General features: G+C 37.3%; 1 pseudogene; it reads right to left on the reverse strand.

Moving 5' to 3' along the window:
* Positions 1-23,961, reverse strand: part of LOC108717430 — a 46,737-nt pseudogene that overhangs the window by 7,783 nt on the left and 14,993 nt on the right.

Raw genomic sequence — 23,961 nt, forward strand, 5'->3', positions numbered from 1 at the left:
TGAGAAATATAATGCTGCACTTATAATGATTGTAGAAAAAGAAAAGTATGCAAAACATAAATATGATCATTTTAGGTGATATGGCTATTCTTATTGTAACCTGCTTGTTAGGCCATTTTAGTTAAGGGCATTCCTGCTGTTTTGCCATTATCTTATGACTCACTCCTGTTCCTCTTCCTGTCTAAGCTGAGAGCAATAATGAGACAGGCCACACCCACCTGCCATCTTCTATTAAATGTACCAGAAGTTACTGTGCTTCTCTGGCTGCTTTGCCTGACTCTCAGAGACAGTTATACATTTTGTATATGATAGTTAGACTCCAATGTCTCCTCCTAGCTGTAATCTTGCACCAATTAGCTTGTAGTAGTCTCTTAATAATGTGCTTAGCTATAGTACAACTACTACATAATAGCTTTATCCAGAGACTTGGGACTGATCATGTGCACACATACCTCCCAACTGTCCCTTTTTCAGAGGGACAGTCCCTCTTACGACAGCTCAACCTGAGGTCCCTCATTTGTACTGGAAAGTCCCTCTTTTCTCTGCACTGAACAGCCAGAAAAAGAAACAAAAGTTCTAACTTACAAGAAGTCATCTGTAGTATGGGTACTTCAATGTGGTAAACAAATTACTCACCACGTAAGGGAAGTGGCCCAGGTGCACTGCCATGAGCCCTCAGCATAGGGGGCGGACAAATCGAAATGTAAAAAGGAGCAGGCACTCAATGAACGCAGATTTCCAGCAGGCACCAATTCAAAGTGTAAAGATCATTATTGTGTCCAAAATTTCTAACTTAATTGGCTTTTGGCAGAGAGGCCAGTACAGCTAACAGGTGCAACTAAGATACTTTGTAACAATTTTGAGATAAGAAAATAAGTAATTTTAACAGTTTAGATAAGGAGAAATATTTTCAAACTTTTATAACCTGCCAAACTTTGTAAAATGAATGGGGTGTGGCCACAAAAATGGGTGTGGTCAAAAAAAAATTGCCGCGCTACATGACAACATTTTTTTTGTCCCTCTCTTTACTTCCAAAATGTTGGGAGGTATGACCACGCATTCTGTATAGTATGATGTGTAGGTTATATGAGCAGCCACTCCTGAGTACTGTGTGTAAACAAAAGGGGGTCATTTAGGCAGGGGCAATTTTAGGGGATCATAATCTATTTATATAGTAGCAACAAGCTATACAATGCTTTATATTTATTTATAACAAAAGACTCTAATTATGCCGTCCCCTTACCTGCCCAGTGCTTAACCCTTTCACATCATAGTGGGTCGAGGGGGGCACAACACTAGAGCAGAGAGCACAACTGCGCCCATGTCACATGCATGTCCAGGGCCGCCAGCAGGTGGGGAAAAGTGTTCCGGGCCTGAAGGGGGGCCCAGAAGTGCTGCATTTTTCAAAGATCCGGGTCCCCTTTACGAGCGCCCGAGCCGTGCGGCCAGTGCCGAAAAGACGAAGCTGAAGTCCCGAAGTGGTGAAAAGACCCGAATTCACAAAAGGAGGTGAAGTTGAAGTCCTGAAGCCTTTTGTTTACACACAGTACTCAGGAGCAGGGCCGGACTGGGAGTAAAGAGCAGCCCTGGCAAAAAATCAAAGCAGCCCACAAAGAAATGCACGCTGGTCTTTTATTTACACACAAGCATATTTTATAGATAGATAGATATATACACACACATATATATATATATATATATATATATATATATATATATATATATATATATATATATATATATATATAATTTTTTTTATATATTATAAGTCATAAACAAATACAAAAGGAGTACATTTTAGTTTCTGGGCTTGCACTAAAGGAGAACTAATAATGCAACCTATAAGATACATACCAATGGGCATTTAAATTTATGTTTGCTTATCATTTACAGTAGGGGGTACATTATCCCTTATAATACATGAGTGATACTCAGAGTTCCCTGTATAACTCAGCCTGCAGCAGTTCTAGAGTTGCCAACTGACATACCACAGGGACTCCAGTGCATGTCTCTGCTTCTCTCCTGCTAACTGTTGCTGTAACCCTGCCTTTGTACTGTATCTCTCTCTTCCTTGTTCCATTAGCCCCCAACATTTCATGGAACATAGTGGCCACCAACTATTTCATACTATGACAGCCCACTGTCACAAGAAATACAGAAAGAAAAGGAAAGAGGATGGATCCTTTCTGCTTTATTTTTATTTTTTTCAAATTCTCACTCATAACCCTTCACCATTTAGCTTTTCTTTATTCCAGCTTTCTCTCCTTTCATTTCTCTCCTTTCATTTCTCTCCTTTCATTCTCTCCTTTATTCTGCTTCCCCATGTTCACTCCTATAAATTTTGCCCCTTTATTTTTTATTAAATCAGCCTCTCCTCCTTTTACTCCTTTTTTTTTTCAATTGTTTTGTTTGCACATTGCAAAACAAAAAAATGGATAATTGCATTTTACTGTGGCAAGGAGCATTACATTCACCGCTTCAGGCTCAGCACAGGCAGGCCAGCAGTCAGCAGAAACAATATTATCCACACCTGTCCATAGCCTCAGTAACTACTGGGCAGACGTGGACCTGCTGACTGCTGCTCTACAATAGTGTGTGTGCTGCAGCCTGTCTATACTTACTGAGCTGATGCGGGCGGAACAGAGAGGGGACTGAGAGGCCCTGTGCGTCCAGCTTACACTCGTGCACGGCAGCGGCAGCAGAGAGCAGAGAGGAGTGGGAGGGGCAGAGCCATAGTGGGAGCTAGTACGGAGGAGCTGGGTCCTAGAGCCCACCGGATGCTGTGAAAGGTGAGATATCACTCAGGAGCGGCCCAATTAAACAAAATATAATGCGGCCCCTCGGGCATTTGCCCGAACAGTTACATTGTCAGTCCGGGCCTGCTCAGGAGTGGCTGCTCATATAACCTACACATCATACTATACACAATGTGTGTTGCACATGATCAGTCCCAAGTCTCTGGCTAAATCTATTATGTAGTAGTTGAACTATAGCTAAGAACATTATTAAGAGACTACTACAAGCTAATTGGTGCAAGAGAGTCAGGCAAAGCAGCCAGACAAGCACAGTAACTTCTGGTACATTTAATAGAAGATGGCAGGTGGGTGTGGCCTGTCCCATTATTGCTCTCAGCATAGACAGGAAGAGGAACAGGAGTCAGTCATAAGATAATGGCAAAACTGCAGGAATGCCCTTAACCAAAATGGCCACACAAGCAGGTTACTACAATAAGAATAGCCATATCACCTACAATTATCATATTTATATAAGTTTTGCATACTTTTCTTTCTCTACAATCATTATAAGTGCAGCATTGTATTTCTCAGGCATTTGTAAAAACTTCCATTTATGAACCTGTAGTGTTTAACAGCAGCTCTTTTAGGAAAGGTTTGTTCATGTTTATTACTATGCAGCACAGGGGACATTAGAGGGAGCCCTCTATAGCAGGTCAGATACTTTGCCTTAGCCATGTGGAGCAGAGCTGGCCACGTCTCATCTTGTTTGTATATGGCAATAAGCTTTGTTCTTATTGGTTCAGGAATGTGACTGACAGTGTTGCTTCACAGAATGGTTATTTTATCTGTTTTGTGAAACAAAACTGTCATTTTGTGGAAAGAATGAATCCTGTACTATAAAATCTTGCTTTCTGTCACAGATATCTATTTTGTCAGTCAAATCTAGCTTGGCAAGCACTAGTTAGTTACACTATTATATATTATGTCCAACTTTGTTTTTACATAATTCATTCTGTAAGTAACTTTGCACATAAGTGTGTCCGTTACATGGAGGTTATACATTTGTGAGACAGATTGCTTGTTAAACTGTACAGAATGGAGTTTGTGATAAAATGACATCCTTTTGTGCACTAACCAGATTTTGTTTTCATTCTTTAATAGAAATAAGTCTTTTGTATATTTTTTTATCTGTGTATGGTCAGAAATACTTATATAACATGAGAGACATTCATTCTGTGTATTAGGGATAGTTTTGTATACAGAATGTATTTGGGACAAACGGCACCCCATAGTGTTGCTTCACAGAATGGTTATTTTATCTGTTTTGTGAAACAAAACTGTCATTTTGTGGAAAGAATGAATCCTGTACTATAAAATCTTGCTTTCTGTCACAGATATCTATTTTATCAGTCAAATCTAGCTTGACAAGCACTAGTTAGTTACACTATTATATATTATGTCCAACTTTGTTTTTACATAATTCATTCTGTAAGTAACTTTGCACATAAGTGTGTCCGTTACATGGAGGTTATACATTTGTGAGACAGATTGCTTGTTAAACTGTACAGAATGCAGTTTGTGATAAAATGACATCCTTTTGTGCACTAACCAGATTTTGTTTTCATTCTTTAATAGAAATAAGTCTTTTGTATATTTTTTTATCTGTGTATGGTCAGAAATACTTATATAACATGAGAGACATTCATTCTGTGTATTAGGGATAGTTTTGTATACAGAATGTATTTGGGACAAACGGCACCCCATACAAATACTATGTTCCAGGCCAACATTCCTTAATTTAACCAGTAATCTTTTGTGTGGCACTATGAAGTTTAGTTAAAGGCCTCCTCTTGGAGTTTGCTTAACATCCTTTTTCTAACCTAGAAAACAGTTGTAAATTAAAAATAAATAAATAAATAATATATATATATATATATATATATATATATATATATATATATATATATATATATATATATATATATATATATATATATATATATATATATATATATATATATATATATATATATATATATATACACACACACACTGTATATACCGTATATCTCAAGCAAAACAGAGAGCTTTAGTAATGCAGTTAATATGATAACCGCTTCTTCTTTACTGTTACTAGACAGATCCAATTGTTAACATAATCCTGCAGAACAAGCCTCTCATTTGCACAGCCAGCAATATACACTTAGGAGTGGTTCACCTTTAATGTAACTTTTAGTATGTTATAGAATGCCCAATTCTAAGCAACTTCATCATTCATTATTTATTTTTTATAGGTTTATAATTATTTGCCTTTTTCTTCTGACTCTTTCAGAGTGGGCGTCGCTGACCCCTTCTAAAAAGCAAATGCTCTGTAAGGCTACGCATTTATTGTTATTGCTAATATTTATTACTTATCTTTCTATTCAGGCCCTCTCCTACTTATATTCCAGTCTCTTATTCAGATTGATGCATGGTTGCTCGTGTAATTTGGACCCTAGCAACCAGTTTGCTTAAAATTCAAATTGAAGAACTGCTGAATGAAAATCTAAATAACTTAAAACTACTAATAATAAAAAATGAAAACCAAGTACAAATATTACTAGAATATTACTATCTGCATCATGCTAAAAGTTATTTCAAATAATAATTTGAAAAAAGGCAGTTCACCTATCAATTAACATCTACACATACTTATGCCCTGCTTCTGCCTCCGGCAGCCTGTGTTTATAAGTGCCTACCATCTCTATCCATCTCCCTTCATGATGCAGAGATGGACTGGTGTATGCGTCTATAAATACAGGTGACTCACTGGGTTTGGCGTGGGTTAACCCACACATCACTATAGGACAACCCTTGCCAGAAGACTTCTTCATGATCATACTTTGGGAACTATTTATTATGCTGTGTAAAACAAAATTAGCCAAAAAAAAAAGAAAACAGTGTAAAAAGCTGTGTAAAATTAATGGTGGAGTTATCAAGGTATGTTTTATTTTATGCCATGAGAACATCAGATTTGCTGCCAAATTTTTACACTGCTTCAGACCTTTGTAAGTCAGTTCCAGTGGAAGTTGCTCAAAGATAAAGCGTGTAAAAAACTATACAATTTTTAGGCTGTTTTATACAATGCGTGAATTATTTTTACACCACATAATAAATCTGCCCCTAACTGTATAGAGCGAATGAATACTGAAAGAAATGACTTTGCTTTGATTATCATCATAGTAATATTAAATCAAAAAACTTCATACCTCACTAGTAATGGTGGTATAATCTTCCACTGCCATCATGAAATCAGCCACCAGGAAGTTAAAAATAATATTAGTAATGTCTGTGCATTTTGTCTTCAGCAGGTGTTTGCAAAGGTGGTTTTGAGTTTCATCTGTAAAACATACAATATTTTTCAGCTACTCCTCTAGGAATTGGTTGGGTATTTTCACGTAACAACCTTAAATTCATTCACCTGAAAAAGATTTGATCCCCTTTTCAAACAACCGAATGTTGTTGTACAGACTGTTAACTTCTTCTTGGAAGTCTCTCATGGTCTGTTTTCTACTGGCGCCTGATGTGGATGAAGTGGAGGACAAGAAAACCAACCGTGCCACCTCCTGGTAGCTCTTGGTAAGGGGCCTACACAAAAAAAACATACCATTACTTATCTTTTCAAATGCTTTGCTAGTTCTTGGTTCTGTGACTATACACCTGTTTTGGCAAGCCTCCCTCAAGAGAATTCCTCCATACTTCAAATTCAAAATGATAACATTAGATGACATCACAAATACCAGAAAAGGGAATAGCACCAACATGCATAATACATCTTAAAAATTATACATGTTTTGGAGGGCCACCTTCCACAGACCCATTTTATCAAAGTAATAAACATTTTAAAAAATGATTTCCTTTTTTTCTCTGTAATAATAAAACAGTACCTTTTTCTTGATCCAAACTAAGATACAGTGTTGGACTGGTCCACAGGGATACCAGGAAAACTCCCGGTGGGCCCAGGTGTCAGTGGACCCTCTTTGCTTCTAAGTATTTGGCCTATATCACAGTCATTCCCTATTTATTTATGAAACAAAAGAGGCTAAATAATGGAAGATTAAAGTATAGTAAGTAGATATAAAAGACTAGGAGAATAAAAAGGTTGAGTGAGGAGAGGAGGAATAATAATTTGGTCTAAGGTTTTCTAGTGGGTCCCTGGCATCTCAGTCCAACACTTCTAAGATATAATTAAAGAGATACTGACACGTTCCTATAAAAATCATAGGAACATGTCCGTATTAAAGAGGTGCTGCATTCAAAATATTTACCCCAAAAGTCCTCTCAAAGCTGCCCCCAGCCAGGCGAACACTTGTGAAGCCGTCTTTCCGACACTGCTAATGGTCCTTCTGCAGTTGTTTCAGTCACAATGGGCTGGGGATCCTTCCATAGGCTAAAGTCCTGTTTCATTTGTAATTAGCCTATTAGCATGCAGCACCTCTTTGATACAGACACGTTTCTATGATTTTTATAGGAATGTGTCAGTATTGCTTTAATCCATATTATAAATATATAATCCTTTATTTAATGTTTAAATGATTTTATAGCAGACTTAAGGTATGGAGATCCAAGTTATGGAAAGATCCCTTATCTGGAAACCTTTGGTTACGAGCATTTTGGATTATAGGTCCCATACCCAAAATAGTTGCATATCATATCAAATCATATAGGAGAATGCAAGAACCTTGCACTCAAAGCACTTTGTTATACAAACAAAACAGGATAGTAAATTAAGACAAAAGTTAAATTATGAAAAAGTGACCCTTAGAAAAGTGCAACTGTCTCATCTCTCCTGCGTAAACGCCACTAAATTCAAAGGAACTGTATATTTTAATATATTAAAGGAGAAGTAAAGTCTTTACCAATTGGGGGTGCCAAATGTTAGGCACCCCCAAGTTAATGTATTTACTTACCTGAAACCCCGGGCCGGTGCTCTAATCAGCAGAAAACTGCACCGGCCCAGGGTTATTCCAGTAAGCACCACGGATAACTCCTTTTCTGGCTTCTTCTTTCTTCTCGTGGCTGTGCATGCGCATTAGAGTGAAAAGTCAAACTTTAACTAAAAAGTCGGCTTTTTCATTCGACTGCGCATGCGCCTGCCCCGGGAAAGAAAGAAGAAGCAGGAATAGAAGTGCTCAGTGGTGCTCACTGGAATAACCCTGTGCCGGTGCAGATTTCTGCTGATAGGAGCACCGGCCCAGGGTTTCCGGTAAGTAAATATATTCACTTGGGATGCCTAACATTTGGCACCACCAAGTGGTAAACGACTTTCCTTCTCCTTTAATGAAACTGATGCTGTATTTAAATTAAATATAATAATAAATTCAAGGTACAAAGAACCAGGCAAATTTAATTCTTAAAGGTGAGAGAAATAACTGTCTGGAATAAACAAACTGAGTTAGGGAATGTTGTTGGTAGTTTACCATGTATATGGTAGGCTGAGCAGGCTAGAAGGTTTGTAACATGTTCCCACGTCCAACCACCATTAACCCTAACAACACAACTCTTACTTCAGCCCTATACACAGATTATTGTCTGCACGCGGCAGTAACCAATATCACCAAGACCCATACTCCCAGTGTCACCACCCTCTGTATCAGTTCTCCTCCTAAAACCCAAATGCACTGGGGAACTCCTAGCCCAGCCTTAACAGAGGACTCCAACAGCCTTACTGGCTTCATTCAGCAGTGTCCCTTCTATTCAAAAGGAGAATTTTATTTTAGGCTGCAGTTTTTGAATTGAAGATTTAAAAGAAATTGGCATTTGGTGGCCATGCTGAAACTACCTTATTAGATTTTCAGATAGTTCAACGATCAATCCCTCTAGGTAGTCTGGTGCATGTTTGCGTAAAACACCTTGAATTTCCTCAAGAGACATAAATGTAAATTCTCTTTCTTTTGGTTTACCTAAAGAGGTTACCGTATATACTCGAGTATAAGCCGAGTTTTTCAGCCCCCAAAATATGCTGAAAAACTCTACCTTGACTTATACTCGGGTCAAGCGCAAAAACGGTCGCCGGCGCCTAAGAATATTCGCCGGCGCCTAAGAATATTCGCCAGCGCCTTGGAATAGTAGCCGGCGCCTAAGAATAGTCATCCAAAAACGAGATTGAAACTTACCAGAAGCTGCTGCATTTCTCACTCTCGGCTTATACTCGAGTCAATAAGCTTTCCCAGTTTTTGGAGGTAAAATTAGGTACCTCGGCTTATACTCGGGACGGCTTATACTCGAGTATATACGGTAAATAAAACATAATTAAATAATTTATTTCTTAAGAGTTTGCCCTTAACCACTACATATTGGTGTGATTTTATTTTTCAATAAATAAAAAGAAATAATGTAGTGGCAAATATGTTGTGCTTGGTAACAAGGCCCCCGAAAAAAACCCATAAAAGAAAAGCAGGAAAACCCTGTGCGAAAGTCACAAGATAAAAAAACTTTTAAAGCAGAATGGATTGTGTTAACAAAAGAAATGTCTAAACTTGCTGGTCAAGGTCTCGTTCATCTCCTTTTAGTATGTATTGTGATTGTGGTTAATCTATTTACCTGAGCATGAGGTTTGTGATTCATTGTCGTCTTCATCCTTTCTTGATTTTTTTTTAGACTTTTTTATTTTTATTTCTCTCGCATTACCCCCACCTCCTCCTCTAGTGCTTCCACTGCCCTCTGGTGGTGACAATGGCATTCGTATGAAATACAACAGCCAGCAACCAACCATGAATCTGTATACATGCTGTATACAGCAGCTTGCAAGTATATTCACATCAATTTCTCAATTTACTGAATAACCAATCCTACACTGACATTTTGTTCTCCATGACATTTTTATTTTAAAGCATTTTATTTTCAAAGACATCTTTCGAAAACGACTCAAATATTCAGTCTCCAGAACTATTCAATCCCTACATTACTATTTTGTACCAATAACAGCTTTAAATATTTTGAGGTAAGTATCAGCTTTGGATACAATTCAGGAATGTATCTTGCCCATCCTTCCAGGAAGCCTGGTGGGACCCACAGGCCCAGATCCCTCTCTCAAGAATTGTGTGGCATGCCCCGATGGCTTCCACACGATTAGTAAATTATAGTCAGGCCCATAAATCTTTGGACAGAGACAATTTTTTTCTAATTTTGGTTCTGTACATTACCACAATGAATTTTAAATGATACAACTCACATGCAGTTGAACTGCAGACTTTCAGCTTGAACAAAAGGATTGGAACTAAAGCCTTTTTTTAACACAATCCATAATAAAAAGTTCAGATCTATCCTAATATATTACAGTTGTTTTGTATACCATCCATTCTTCTATGTTAATGTGATGCCCAGGTTCTAGGGGTGATTACTTATGCAAATAACAATAGCTAGTTTTATTAACTTTTATGACATAAGAACACATTTTCCTTCTTCGAAGAAGCTTGCCCTGTTGATCAAATGGTAAAAACACGAAATAATCCATTTTAATGCAAAGTAATAACACAACAAAACATGAAGGATGAAGTGGATAACTTATGCAAAGCACTGTAAACAGATAATACACTTGCAAGATATAATGCTGGCCAAGATAATCCACAGGAGATTGCTTTCCTACAGCTAGATTCACTTGCACAGAGAGTGGAATGCTTTCATTTTAGCATAGAATTACATTAAATTATATAATGTTACAAGGGTCTATTTTAAGATTACCATTAAATATAAATGCTTGATGAAAGCAAATGATCCTATATCAGAGACACTTATTTTAATTGCGGAGTTGATTGAAGCAATCTCATGCCGAAATTATGCACACCTCACGTAGACAGAATTCCCTGGTACTGTCAGACTACATTTGCTCTGGAAGTGGCTAGTTTATCTTCAGCATTCTATTTAGGTCTTGCCAACAGACTTGAAGCAGACGGAAAGTAGAAATATGTTCTTATTTGCATCTATGAATGTTGAACCTCTAGGATAATATGGCCCATACATAAATATTAAGCAAACAATACCAATTATTTATAAATATTCATAAAATCCATTTTAAAAACCCTTAAAAAAGACATGACCAAATTGTCAAATGAACACATAGGGGCAGATTTAGTAAAATGCAAGATCAGGGATCACCACCAAAAAAAAAAAATCACCCGATTTCTATTCATTCCGTTTGAATTTTAAGAAGTATATTTATCAAATGGTAAACTCTTAACTTAGTTGGTGGCATGAATGGAGCCAAATGTGTATGTTCAGCTCAACTGTTAATATAAATATTCAGGCTGAAAATTATGCACCAACATGAACAGAGTACAGTAACACAAACTATACTGATGAACTTGGAACATTCATTCATAAAGTAATGTATTTTGTTACATATCAGTAAAAAATGCTGACCTGTTGCTTTCTTCCTTCTTTCATCCTTTTTGTCTTTTTTGTTTAAAGCTTCATTTTCTAAAACGGCTGCTTGCTTAAGATCCTCTTCTGTCACTAGGAAAACAGCTACAGCTGAATACATTTTTAGATTTTTTTTTCCTTGGGTTTCAGTGCTACAAATAGTCACAAGTCTAAAAGTAAAGGCACACGGGGAGATTAGTCACCCCAACGACAAATCGCCTCTTCCTCAGGGCAACAATCTCCCGAACCGCCTTCCCCTACCTTCCTGCCAGCTATAATGAAAAATGGCCAGCGGTATGGCACTCGATGTGCTTCGTTTTCCGAAGCTGCCTCACGAGGAAACTTCTGGCGACTTCGGAAAATGAAGCGTTGCAAGAGCCATCCAGCTGGTGATTTCTCATTATAGCCGACGGGAAGGTAGGGAAAGGCAGTTCAGGGAGATTTTCGCCCAGAAGAAGAGGCGATTAGTCGCCGGGCGACTAAATCTCCCCGAATCTCCCCTTACCATTAAGGTAATGTAACAATTACTTTCCAAGAAAGATTGTTTGTTTCAATACACAAGTCCAAGTCTTCCTTTCCCACCATACACACATCGAATATCATATGAAAATTAGTTTTGTATGATATTATCTGTGCGTCTATGGTCACCATAAAAGTTTTTTGGGAGTTTCAGTGGCTGCTATTTGCAAAGCAACATTTCTCGGTGTATAAGCTACAATAACATTTAGGAAGTCTGTACATATCTGTTGCAACATTAGTACTGTATCCCAGCATAACTACCATTCCATTCAAATGCAAATAAAAGTAAATTTTCAAATCGAAGCGACTGCTTCTCACAAGAATAACAGAAATTATTTTCTGACACATACTACAAATTCGTTCTTTTTAAAAGTGTTACATTTCTGAACCAAATATAATTACAACGTTACATACTTGTCTGCCAATTATTTTGTGCAAATAAAAGAGAAAAATGAAATACAGTATTCAGACTTAGCAGTTACATGTAAAGGTGTCAATACTAAGGTTGATACTATGTGGCAATAGAGCCCATATAGTTCTTCAGTCTGAGTACAGAACCAAAATGATAAGCTTTTCCGATCAATATCTGATAAGGTTTGATCAAATTTTAAACAAAGTTTTGTCACACCATATATTTAAACTGCCAAGAGTGTAGAAGTTCTTGCCTTCTTGTGGTCAAGTCTGTCACTCCTGTAGATTAAACCATGCAGCATCAAAATTCATCAAGGAAACGTCAACGATTCCAGAATAGTGACTTCATCTAGAGCGATGTGGTACACATGTATTGGACCTTCATAGGTTTGTGTTGTTGTTTTCTAATTAAATTTACTATTCTGGAATCCATGAAGTTCTTCTGGTAAATTGTGTTGCTGTTTCAGTCAGATTTCAATCAGGTCATAAGGAAGTCTCTGAGCTACACATCAACCTGTAGATGTAGTTCATTGCAAGGGTGGCCTTTTGCAGCATCCATGTACCCTTTTAATTTGACTAAAGTTTAGCTTTTATTTTAATATAATTGAAATCTCCATCCAAAAACTTTTTTTTTTCTAATGGAAGAAAATGTAATTGTAAGCAAGTTTCCAATACACATTAATTCAAATTTTTCAATGGTATCAAGCTGGCTTTTCGTGTTCTCTGGACTGCTGGTTTTGACTGTTAACACAAGGCTGTGATTCACTGACCTACAGGAGCACTGATTTCTGCTACAATGTTTGAAAAAACAAGTTCAGAGAGCAGAAAGGGATAAATAAATACTGCTTTCAACACATTTAGGCTAATGGCAAATGTTGCAATATCTCTGCTGACTGCAGAGACCCTTACATATTTAATGGATTTAAAGTTATTTGCAAGGCTACTGGCTCAGGTGCAAACACTTGGAGAGAAAATACAGTCTGCTCCAAACTGCCCTATGGATGTAAGAATTGAAAGGAATAGCTTTCGCCAATCCACCTGGATTTTGGGCAGAAAACACAAACTAAAAACTTTGCAGCCAAAATCTACCCTGAGACCCTGACAGGCAGCTGCTTGTGCTTACTTCCAGGAGTTGGTATGGAGCAGATCAGCTGCTTGTCCCCAACTGTGTGCATTTGTGCCATTATGTGCCTCAAAAATAACTAAATTCACTGGGGCTCGTTTATCAACACTGGGCAAATTTGCCTATGGGCTGTTAGCTATAGCAACCAATCAGTGATTAGCTTTTTAAAGCCAGCTGCAAGAGAACAATGAATGCAGCAATCTGATTGGTTGCTATAGGTAACAGCCCATGGGCAAATTTGCCCAATGTTGATAAATGAGCCCCATTGATTTTAAAAAAATAACATACTGGAAAGCAAACATTTTCATAATTGTGGGTTACACTAATACTGAATAATTAAGACTATTAATACAGTAAACAAGCTATAATTACTCTGCCTTAAAGTAACAAAGAAATTTAACAAACAAAGACAGCTTACCTTTTCAGCTTTGTGGTGCATAAGGTTGTTAAATAAATTAGAGCATTCAATGATTAATTTTTCACTGACTCCAAACACTCGGGCAGAAGAAGTATTGTTCAGTGTTCTGATCACTTGCTGAAGCAGAATTGCAGCATCTTCTAAAGAAATGCAACTTGGTAGCAAAGGCTAGAATGAGATTGGTGAGAAAATGACTAAACTGCGATTCAAATGAAAATGGCTAAAATATTGACTCATAATGTCAACCTGGTCTAACAATAGTACATGCTTGCAACATATACTGAATTACACAACCAATCAGTGTCAGACTGGAAGGTCTAGGGCTCATCGGGGCTGCCACCTCAAGGTCCTCCACATTCTGACAAAGCAATCCCCCTACCCCCTTCAAATGATTTGTTTGGGGCCATGATTGGGGGAGGCCAGTGGGGAGCACATTTAGACACAGATGAACAGTGGGTCTGGGTCAGCTGGGCCCACCGGCCCAGTCGGACCCTGCAACCAATCCATCTCCTTTAGTAGATTTGATAAACAAATGCAAAATAAATGATCTAGTTTCAGTCTTATTTAGAATTGAAAAATAATTAAATTAAATAAAATACTTCTAGAGCAAATAAGTTCAAGAGGCACATAATTGCGCTGTTTAGTACTTATTCAGAAAACAAAGATTACAGCGCCACTGGGCACAAGGCAGTTTTGCCCTTTCTGGAATCCCAAGCCTGGACAGTGAATCAAATTCTGGCATAAAGAGAGAAATAATAAAGTTGCCAATAAACTATTGATAACATATATTAATTACGTATCTGCATTGTGGAAATACTGAGAGAATACAAATAAAGGAAGAAATATAAAAGTATTTTACTCTACTGCCCATGCACGAATAGCAATCAGTGCAAGTACCTGTATATGTAAATAAATAAAATATATAATATAATATGCACAATTATTATATATACAGTATACTGTATAATATAAATATATAATAATGAATATTATATTTAATATAATTATACAATTACAGATTTCTCTATTAAGATCAAGTATTGTTTGTATATTTTATGCAGTTAAGGTTAAGCATTGTTTGTCTACACTCTGCTTACATTGTGGTCACAGTTATAATGCGGCATTAAGCAGATTCTGTAAAGGCCAGAAACGCGTTAAGATGTCAAGATGAGTAGAAATCGTTAAACAGGGTAGAAACATGCATGTTTGCTTTGGGGTGCGCCATATGTTTCCAGCATGGACATAACACGCCCACAGTTTGGTTTAGGCTATGAAAGAGTTAATTTGCATGTCTAATAAATTCAAAATCAAGCATAAGGTTGCAGCATTAAGTTATGCTTTAGGCTGCTAGTGTAAGCATTCTAGTCCCAAAGTAAAGCTGGCCATAGATGTTGAGATTTTTAAAAGATCAGATCCTGATCGTGAGACCACGATCTTCTCAGAACGATTGTACGATCGTACGAATTTACCATCAACTAAAAAGACCAATTTCCCAGGAAAACAAAGGGGAGCTGCCTGCTTGGCCCTGCAAACAGAGATAGATTGCACTGGGACCGACAAAGATTTTTTGACCTGGCCAATCAATTTCCTGACAGATGTCGGCCGAAAAATCGTAAGATGTACGATCGTTCGAATCCCACTAACCACACGATAATTTCGAAGGATCGGTCGGGCTTCCCTAAAATCGGTCGTTCGGCAAGAAGAATTGTCGCGTCTATGGGGAGCTTTACACAATGTAATGCAGTATTTCAGTACATCTGCTGATTGTATAAAAACATATAAATAAACGTAGAGTTTACCCTACATAAATTCCTGCAGCAAGATAAACCCTTCTGATTTACTTCAGAGACTAAACTCCAAAACTGTAAACGCTGCCCCCCCCCTTAAAGGGATGTTTTCACCTTTGCGGTAACTTTTACTATGTTACAGAATGTCCAATTCCTAGCAACTTTGCAACTGGTCTTCATTATTTATATTTTATAGTTTTTCAGTTATTTGACTTTTTCTTCTGACTTTCCAGCTTTCAAATGGGGGTCACTGACCCCATCTAAAAAACAAACATTCCGTAAGGCTATAAATTCATTATTGCTACTTTTTATTACTCGTCTTTCTATTCAGGCCTCTCCTATTCATATTCCAGTCTCTTATTCAAATCAGTGCATGGTTGCTAGGGTAATTTGGCTCAGTACATTTGTTTTTTTTCTACATAAAACAAGGAATTCCCATCTGTGAAAGAGGTTACTTTCAGATCAATAAGCAAAGTAAGTGTTTCACTTGACCTCTGAGATCTCAAGTTTACTAAGGATGCACAGAATACAGGATTGAGTTTGAGATTTGTGAGAGATTCTGCTTTTTTTCCCAGTGGGATTCCACTGAATCAAGTTCCTGGGTGAACTGAATTGTAATCCTTACAATCATGTGATTTTTTTTGTCATATGAACATTGATTTGCATCTGTAAATTATGGTTCAGATTCAGTTCGAGATTCCTCTGAATCCATCATAAAAGATTCAATTCATCCCTAAATTATATTGCTATCATAGGAGGATGTTAAAAAGAGGAAGAAGAAAACAGCTAACACTCAAAAAAGAAAAAAACACTTGTCTTATGTCTATACCCTTAATAATACATAGGAAAAAAACTGAGGATTTATTTCTTATTTTAGGGAAAGTAGGGTAATGTGGATACATAGGATGTATAGGATTTATGGGCAAAAACAGAAAAGTTAATTTTTGATTTAGAATGATAAATAGTCAAAATGCACAGGAGGAAGGAAACTAATGCCTAGGAAACCAAAACACAAATATGCCAAGAAAAAAACAATGCAAAGAATAAGAGAAAGCAAGCCCTTTTTATAGTAGGTTGGCATAATACTCGTGTATACGAGGGCTGCATACAGAAAGAACAAATGCTTGAAAAAAGCCTTTAGAAAATGAAAAGGGTTACGAAATCAAATGAGAACAGACATTAGAGAGGAACTATCTGTTTTCAGCATCTGTTTGTCTTTATTCTGTCTTCTTGCAGGAGTTGGGTGTCAGATACATTTTCTAGGCAAAAGGAGCCCCGCTATAAGATATATTGGATCTGTCAATTATTATCGGAGACCCACCTCCTGAAAGAAGAGGAAAATGGGGGGGGTGTACACTCATGAAGATTTTAATAAAGGATCAGCATGCACAGGTTGACCATCAGGGCTGCCCTAGATCCGAAACCCAAAAAAGGAGTTAAACAGGACATTTCCAAACAGCCGGTGACGCAACATTGGCTACATGCTGAACATACAGCTTCATCCTTTAAATGCATGCCCATTGACTGTGTTTCAGATTCACCAAGAGGTGGCAATATTGACCGAATATTACTCCAAAGAGAGGCATTTTGGACATACGAATTGAACTGTGTGGCACCCAAGGGCCTGAATAGTTCGTTATCCTTGAATTGTTTCCTGTAAATGAACTATGTTTGAATTGCAGGATGATACAGTATCAGGATGCTCAAAATGAGAGAGCTACAATGCTATTAAACTTTTGACCAACGATTGATGTTGAGCAGTTGGGATCTTATAATTTTTTGATATGTGGATCGGCAGAGACTCCTATATCTTGTTGGGTAACTGTAGAACCATAAGTGGCTTATTTAGAAATTGTATATTTGACAGATAAGCCAGGTTGTACAACATTGGGGGCCCCCAGACAGGAAGATAACTAGAATAATGGGTCCACTTAGTCGATATGGCGCAAGCGTTTATTCCTTATAGATTTGTTTTTTATATATGGATATGTTTTTAACAACACTGTGATGTACTAAATGTTGAATCTGGACTATTTATACACTATTTATGTTTTAATTGCATTTTTAACAGAATCTGCACATGATGCTTTTACAAAATATTTGATGTACTTGTTTTAATATATAAGATGCACTGTCACTTTAAAGCAGTGGACACTTTGCACTAATTGAATGCACCTAATTTATGCAACAGTCACTTAGTGGGGATGATGTAATTTCCCTTTGATTGCTTGATGGGTATAAATTTTGTTTGTGATATATGGATGGTTGCCTTGAGAAAGGTCCCTGTGTGTACCGAAACGTCACGTTGGCTATTTTCATGCTAACTTCAATACACTAATACTTATTTGCAGTTAACTCGGTGTTGCCCAAAAAAGGGAAAGTTGTGCTCACCACTATTTTTTAAAACCATTAGGCGGGGATGCAATGAGGCTGTGACCACAAAATACATATAGACAAATACAAGAGTCCTCTGCACTCAGCCCATTATTAAAACCATTAGGTGGGGGTGCAATGAGGCTGTGACCACAAAATACATATAGACATATACAAGATATTTAAGCTGGCCAACTACGTCAAAGTCATCCCATATCTGGCCAGTCCTATGCTTAGTTTTCATCTGATTCATTTAAGAATTCTATTGCTTCATTATACATTTTAACCCCGCCTAATGGTTTTAAAAAATAGTGGTGAGCACAACTTTCCCTTGTTTGTTATAGTTTATACAGGAGCAGTGACCAGCTCCATGTTGTAGCTCCCACCCTTCCCAGCTATAGTCAGGTGATCCCACTGATGTCTAATAAAAGGGCAGCCAAGTTTGGGAGTTTTACTTTGAAAGCAGCAAGTAAGTTGCAGGTAAAACTTAGTCCCTTTTGTAAAATGTATAATGAAGCAATAGAATTCTTAAATGAATCAGATAAAATTAAGCATAGGACTGGCCAGATATGGGATGACTTTGACGTAGTTGGCCATCTTAAATATATTGCTATATATGGACAAACAATCCCTGTTTTGTTTAAAGGGTAAGGCATTTTTCAGGAGCAGTATGCACAAAATGTCTCTGTCTTAAATATATTGATAATGGGCTGAGTGCAGAGGACTCTTGTATTTGTCTATATATATATATATATATATATATATATATATATATATATATATATATATATATATATATATATATATATATATATATATATATATTTATATATATTTATTTATTTATATACCAAAGTTATTAACTTTTTACATTGTTTTGACATGATTTAAAACCTATTTTCCACTTGTGATTATAAAGCTTGCTGGACAAAAACTCTCTAACTGTAGAATGCTATAAATATAATAAATATTACTAGGCAAAAATAAAGAGAAGTATCTGTGTACTGTGCTGCATTCTCGAAATCACCTTAATGCAGCAGAAACAGAATTCACAAAGAACCTCTTGTCTTGAGAAAGTGGAGAGAAGTGTTACCTAGGTAACCATTTTGCTTAAAAAAAGCGTCTATCCAGTTGCTCTGTGTTCGGGCATAGATGTCAGGAATGAAGACTGCCTTATCCTGTCTCCCACCAACCACTGTGCCCTTTAAACGTCCACAATTAACAAGCTCTTCCAACAGAGCTGCAACAAAGAAGGAAAGTGACATACATTTTAAAAAAGTAACAACTAAAAAAGAAGTATTTAAGGTATGCATTGTGAGGCTTCCCCACATGGGGAGTTGAAATGCATCAAGTTTCTCTCAAAACACAAACTATTGTGTGCCAAACAATATAAGAATATATGTAGGATTCATCCAACGCATCAGCCAGCATCTTGCAATTGCAGGTTAACTGACTGAACTTGTGTCCCAGATACTAAAATGTTCAAAGTGTGAAATCTGCTACAGCTTAATTTTGTTTACAGAATAAAATGGCATCATTCAGTGACATTTAAAGGAGAAGGAAAGCTATGGAGGCAGTTTATTACCAATAGATTAGCTGCAATAGTGCAAGCTAGAATGCTATATTTATTCTGTAGAATGCTTTATCATACCTGAGTAAAAAGCTCTAGAAGCTCTCTGTTTAGGTTAGCAGCTGAAGTATTAGCTTGGTGTGACGGGGGGGGGGGGGAAGGAGCAAACTGAGCATGCTCATGCCCGGGGCAAGGAGGTTTAAGCTGAAGCCAGGAAGTCTGATACAGAAGCCCATGTGTACACAATAGAAGGAAAGAAATAAAGTATTTTTATTCTGACAGAGGACACTGAGCAGCACTACTTTGAGGGTTTACTGATATATTTAGGTGGACCTTTCTGATAAGGCTTACTTAGTTTTAACCTATAAAAATCATAGGAACGTGTCAGTATCAAGTAAATACTGCACACAGAATAATTCTCCCCAAAGCCGCCCCAGCCCCGCGATTCTGTGTGCAGATCTTCTGCGTTGCTTCAGTGACTCTGGGCTGGGGGCGGAGCGATCCTACCATAGGCTGAATTCCTGTTTTCATTCGTAATCAGTAGGGATGCACCGAATCCAGGATTCGGCCTTTCTCAGCAGGATTCGGATTCGGCCGAATCCTTCTGTCTGGCCGAACCGAATCCGAATCCTATTTTGCAAATGCAAATTAGGGGTGGGGAGGGAAATCGCGTGACTTTTTGTCACAAAACAAGGAAGTAAAAAATGTTTCCCCTTCCCACACCTAATTTGCATATGCAAATTAGGGTTCAGATTTGGTTCGGTATTCGGCTGAATCTTTCACAAAGGATTCGGGGGTTCGGCTGAGTGGATTCGGTGCATTCGGTGCATCCCTAGTAATCAGCCTATAGAAGGATCGCACCACCCCCAGCCCATCGTCACTGAAACAGTTTAGAAGATCATTTAGCAGTGTCGGAGGGTCAGGTGAACGCAGGTTTGCGGGGGCGGCTTTGTGGGGGCATTGCGGGGAACTATTTACTTCATACTGAAACGTTCCTATGATTTTTATAGGAACATGTCAGTATCGCTTTAATCAAAACAGTTGATAAATCTGCAATCCTCTGCACTGGCAAGAGCGCAATACAATGCATAATAAAACATACAAGCAAGTTAGGAGGGCACAAATGGAGTCATGATCCAAAATGAAATAGATAATAAGATGAAAAATAAATACCATACAAAGGCACATTTATTAGCCCTGGCACATACAATACCCCATTCTTAGGCAATGCCCCTGGCACAATTCCACCCTACTTGATCTTAATCAAAAGACATGGATGCTATATTTTGATATTGATGCCATTTTAAAATAATTTCTATTTAATTGTTTAGGCTAATCTGGATTTTGTTATAGAGTAGTCTGGGTTTGATTCCAGTATCAACTTTGTGCATTTTTATTATTAGAAAATATGCATTGTGCAGTTTTCTTGCACTAAACAAGGCAAAAATCTGAAATTGAGAGTGATGTCATATTACTTCATACTTCGTTTAAGAACAATCAAAACAAATCTGCAATACTCTAAAAAGCCCTTTGTATAAACAAACCCCTCCCTTCCCGCAGCTTGTTAGGCTTTCAGATAAAAAGAAACTCATTACAGAGGGGACTTTTCAGCAGGCTGCTGATTTGCTTTCAGTGTTTTTGTACAAAACATAAAGTAGAATGTGACTTTACTTTTGATTAAATTTTTTGTCACAAGAGCCAATTTACAGAGAGTTTTGTCTTTTTCTTCCATACTTCTTCCTATTACAGATAGAGTTGTAGTATTTTTGGTCAAGTGATCTCTGAAGCAGCACAGAGACCATCACAAAATGGTGGTTCAAGGCAAGAGATGTAAAAGGGCAATATTTACTTGTATTTATGTATTTTTGCTGAGTAAAAAGCAATATAGGTGCAAGTTTTTTTTTTTTTTTAAATACTGCATGCTTGCTGAAGAACATATAAGAAAACCTATGATTTATGTAACAGATATACTCACAATATAGATATTCCTGAAAGCCATATGTGGAAATCATATTGCTTACAGGTGTTGGTCTAAAAAGACAAAAAGAAATGAAAAATAAAATACTCAACACACAAGTACAAATATAAATTAAATCTGCCCTCTTATGGTTTGAGATCTAAATGAGCAGGCTGGTACATACAGGCCAACAAGATTAAAAATATGAGATTTTTTAAAACGCATACAAACAAGATCACATCACAAACAATAAACTACAAAATATCTCCTTAGATACAGTGTTTAGAGATGTCATCAATTATAAACTGTGCTTAATGATATCAATTGTGTCACATGGCTCACTGAAACATGTATACAATACAATTATAGTAAAATATAAAGTTATTAGAAGTCATCTTGGTGTTCTGTAACCTTTATGTATTAGAGGAGTCGTGTGCGACATAGAACTGGAGCAGGTGACTGCTACTATACCTATTTTTTAGGTTTAAAATATTTTCTTAATACAATACAAAAATTGTAATGCTCTAACTGAATTGACAGCGATTCATGCAATTTCCTATGAGACTGAACTACATAAAATTCTTGCAAGCCTAAAAGAAAGAACCGCTATACATTCATACATATATTGATACATACATTTGTTTTTTTCATATGGAAATATGAGCTAAATTTGACCCCCTTTTTTGCCTTATGTCCTCAAGCTTTAATGACATTTCAATAATTTGACATCTCCCCTGTACTACAACTTTCTTACTGGTAGCTTTGAGAGAGACTCATTTTTACCTCTCTGAGGGATACTTGATATCACTCCAACTTGTAGTGCAGCAGTAACGAGTGACTGAAGTTTATCAGAGCACAAGTCACATGACTGGGGGCACCTGGGAGCCCCATGTCAGATTTCAAAATTAAAAAAAATCTGTTTGCTCATTTGAAAAATGGATTTACAGGAGAATTCAACTGTTTTACAAAAAAAAACCCTACCCCCCCGCCCCACGTGGATCCCTCTCCCTTCTCCCCCCCAGCCTAGCTGCGCCTCTGGGAAATGCCCCATACTTTATACTTACCCCTCGGAGCAGATTCAGGCATTCAGGAGTTCACCGCAGCCATCTTCCGGGTCTTCGGTAAGCTGAGTGGGAGACCGGCGAAGCATCGCATGCAATGTTGGAGCAATTTGCCGGTTTGCGACAACTGCACATGTGCTGAAATGGACGGAAATTGCAGAAGCACCGGAAGAAGATGCGAAGACCCGGAACATGGCTGCGGTGAACTCTGATGCCTGAATCTAGGCTGGGGGGGGAAGGAGGGGTCTACGTAGGGTGGGGGGTAGGGGTTTTTAGGGAAAACGGTTGAATTCTCCTTTAAGTGCGGAAGTCTACTGGTAAGGAACTCTTACCTTGTGATTGCTGTGATTGCAGACCCCTTATCCGTGCCCGATGTTGTGCTACAAAGGCCTCTGTATAGAATACACCCCTGTTACTTTCATCAATCTTTCCCTGAATTATCCTGCCAAGCCGCAAGTTCAAAGACTGTGGGTAAAAAACATACAGAGCTCAGTATGGTTGAATCATTTCTTATATGACAGATTCTTATGCTGTTTCTTCCGCTGTGTTGTGATACGTAGTGATAAAGATGAAGTGCCACTTATACCATGGAATAAATCACAACATGGCAGAAGAAGAGCATCATAGGCAAAACAGTCATCTGGTTACAGAAAAAGGAAACAGCTTTAAACTAAACATAGGCCAAAGGTCAGAGGCAACAGAAAATTTAAAGTTTGATGATGAAGGGGCCTGGGTGCTCTGAAAGCTTGCAATTTTTACTTATTCAGTTAGCCAAATAAAGGTATCACCAAACTTTACATTTTCTGATTCTTTTCAATGGTTAACATGGTACAACATCTTAAAACTATGAAGGTAACAGAAAAACAGAGAAAGAAAAGGGAAGCCCGAAGAAAATACAAGGGGGGAATTCACAAAAATGTTGATAAAGGAAAATGTTGTAAAAAAAAATGTCACATGTGCACTAACTTATTCACTGACTAATTTTCTGTAATTTTTCCGCTTCTACTGACAATTTTAAAAAAAATGTTAAAATAAACTATCACATTGATTTCCAAATTTAAATTCATAATGTATATATTTTCATCACACACAGAAGATCCCATTAATTTCCATATGTTTAATGGCCTTCCCTTATTTCAATAACAGAGTTTATATTTACCAGAAACATTGCATTTCAGTAAATGTTATGATATGAAATGGATTTGATCCCATATAGCAGTTTTAAATAAAATAATGATAATAATAAAATTCATAAAATATGCTGCTGGATTAATCTTTTATCCCCTATTTCAGGAAATCTCCGGGAAGGTCGTATGTTTTGCAGAGTTCTGATATGGTGACTTGGCCTGCTGCCTGCAGTTTATCATTAACATCTTCTGTTATTTGGTCCAGATAGTAGCTAATAACAGAAAATACATGCTCCTATATAAAACAGCGTACATACAGGACAAAATATCAAAACTCTTAAATTCATATGGAGTATGACACCATAATTTATGAGAAATAACTGGCCCACTATATGTCATATGCTGGAGATCACTAGTCTAATTGATTAAAAAAAATATGTGTTTTTAGGAATTTTCAAGGCCCATTAAAATAAGATGGGC

Source organism: Xenopus laevis, chromosome 5S (genome assembly GCF_017654675.1).
Source record: "Xenopus laevis strain J_2021 chromosome 5S, Xenopus_laevis_v10.1, whole genome shotgun sequence".
Classification (NCBI taxonomy): Eukaryota; Metazoa; Chordata; class Amphibia; order Anura; family Pipidae; genus Xenopus; species Xenopus laevis.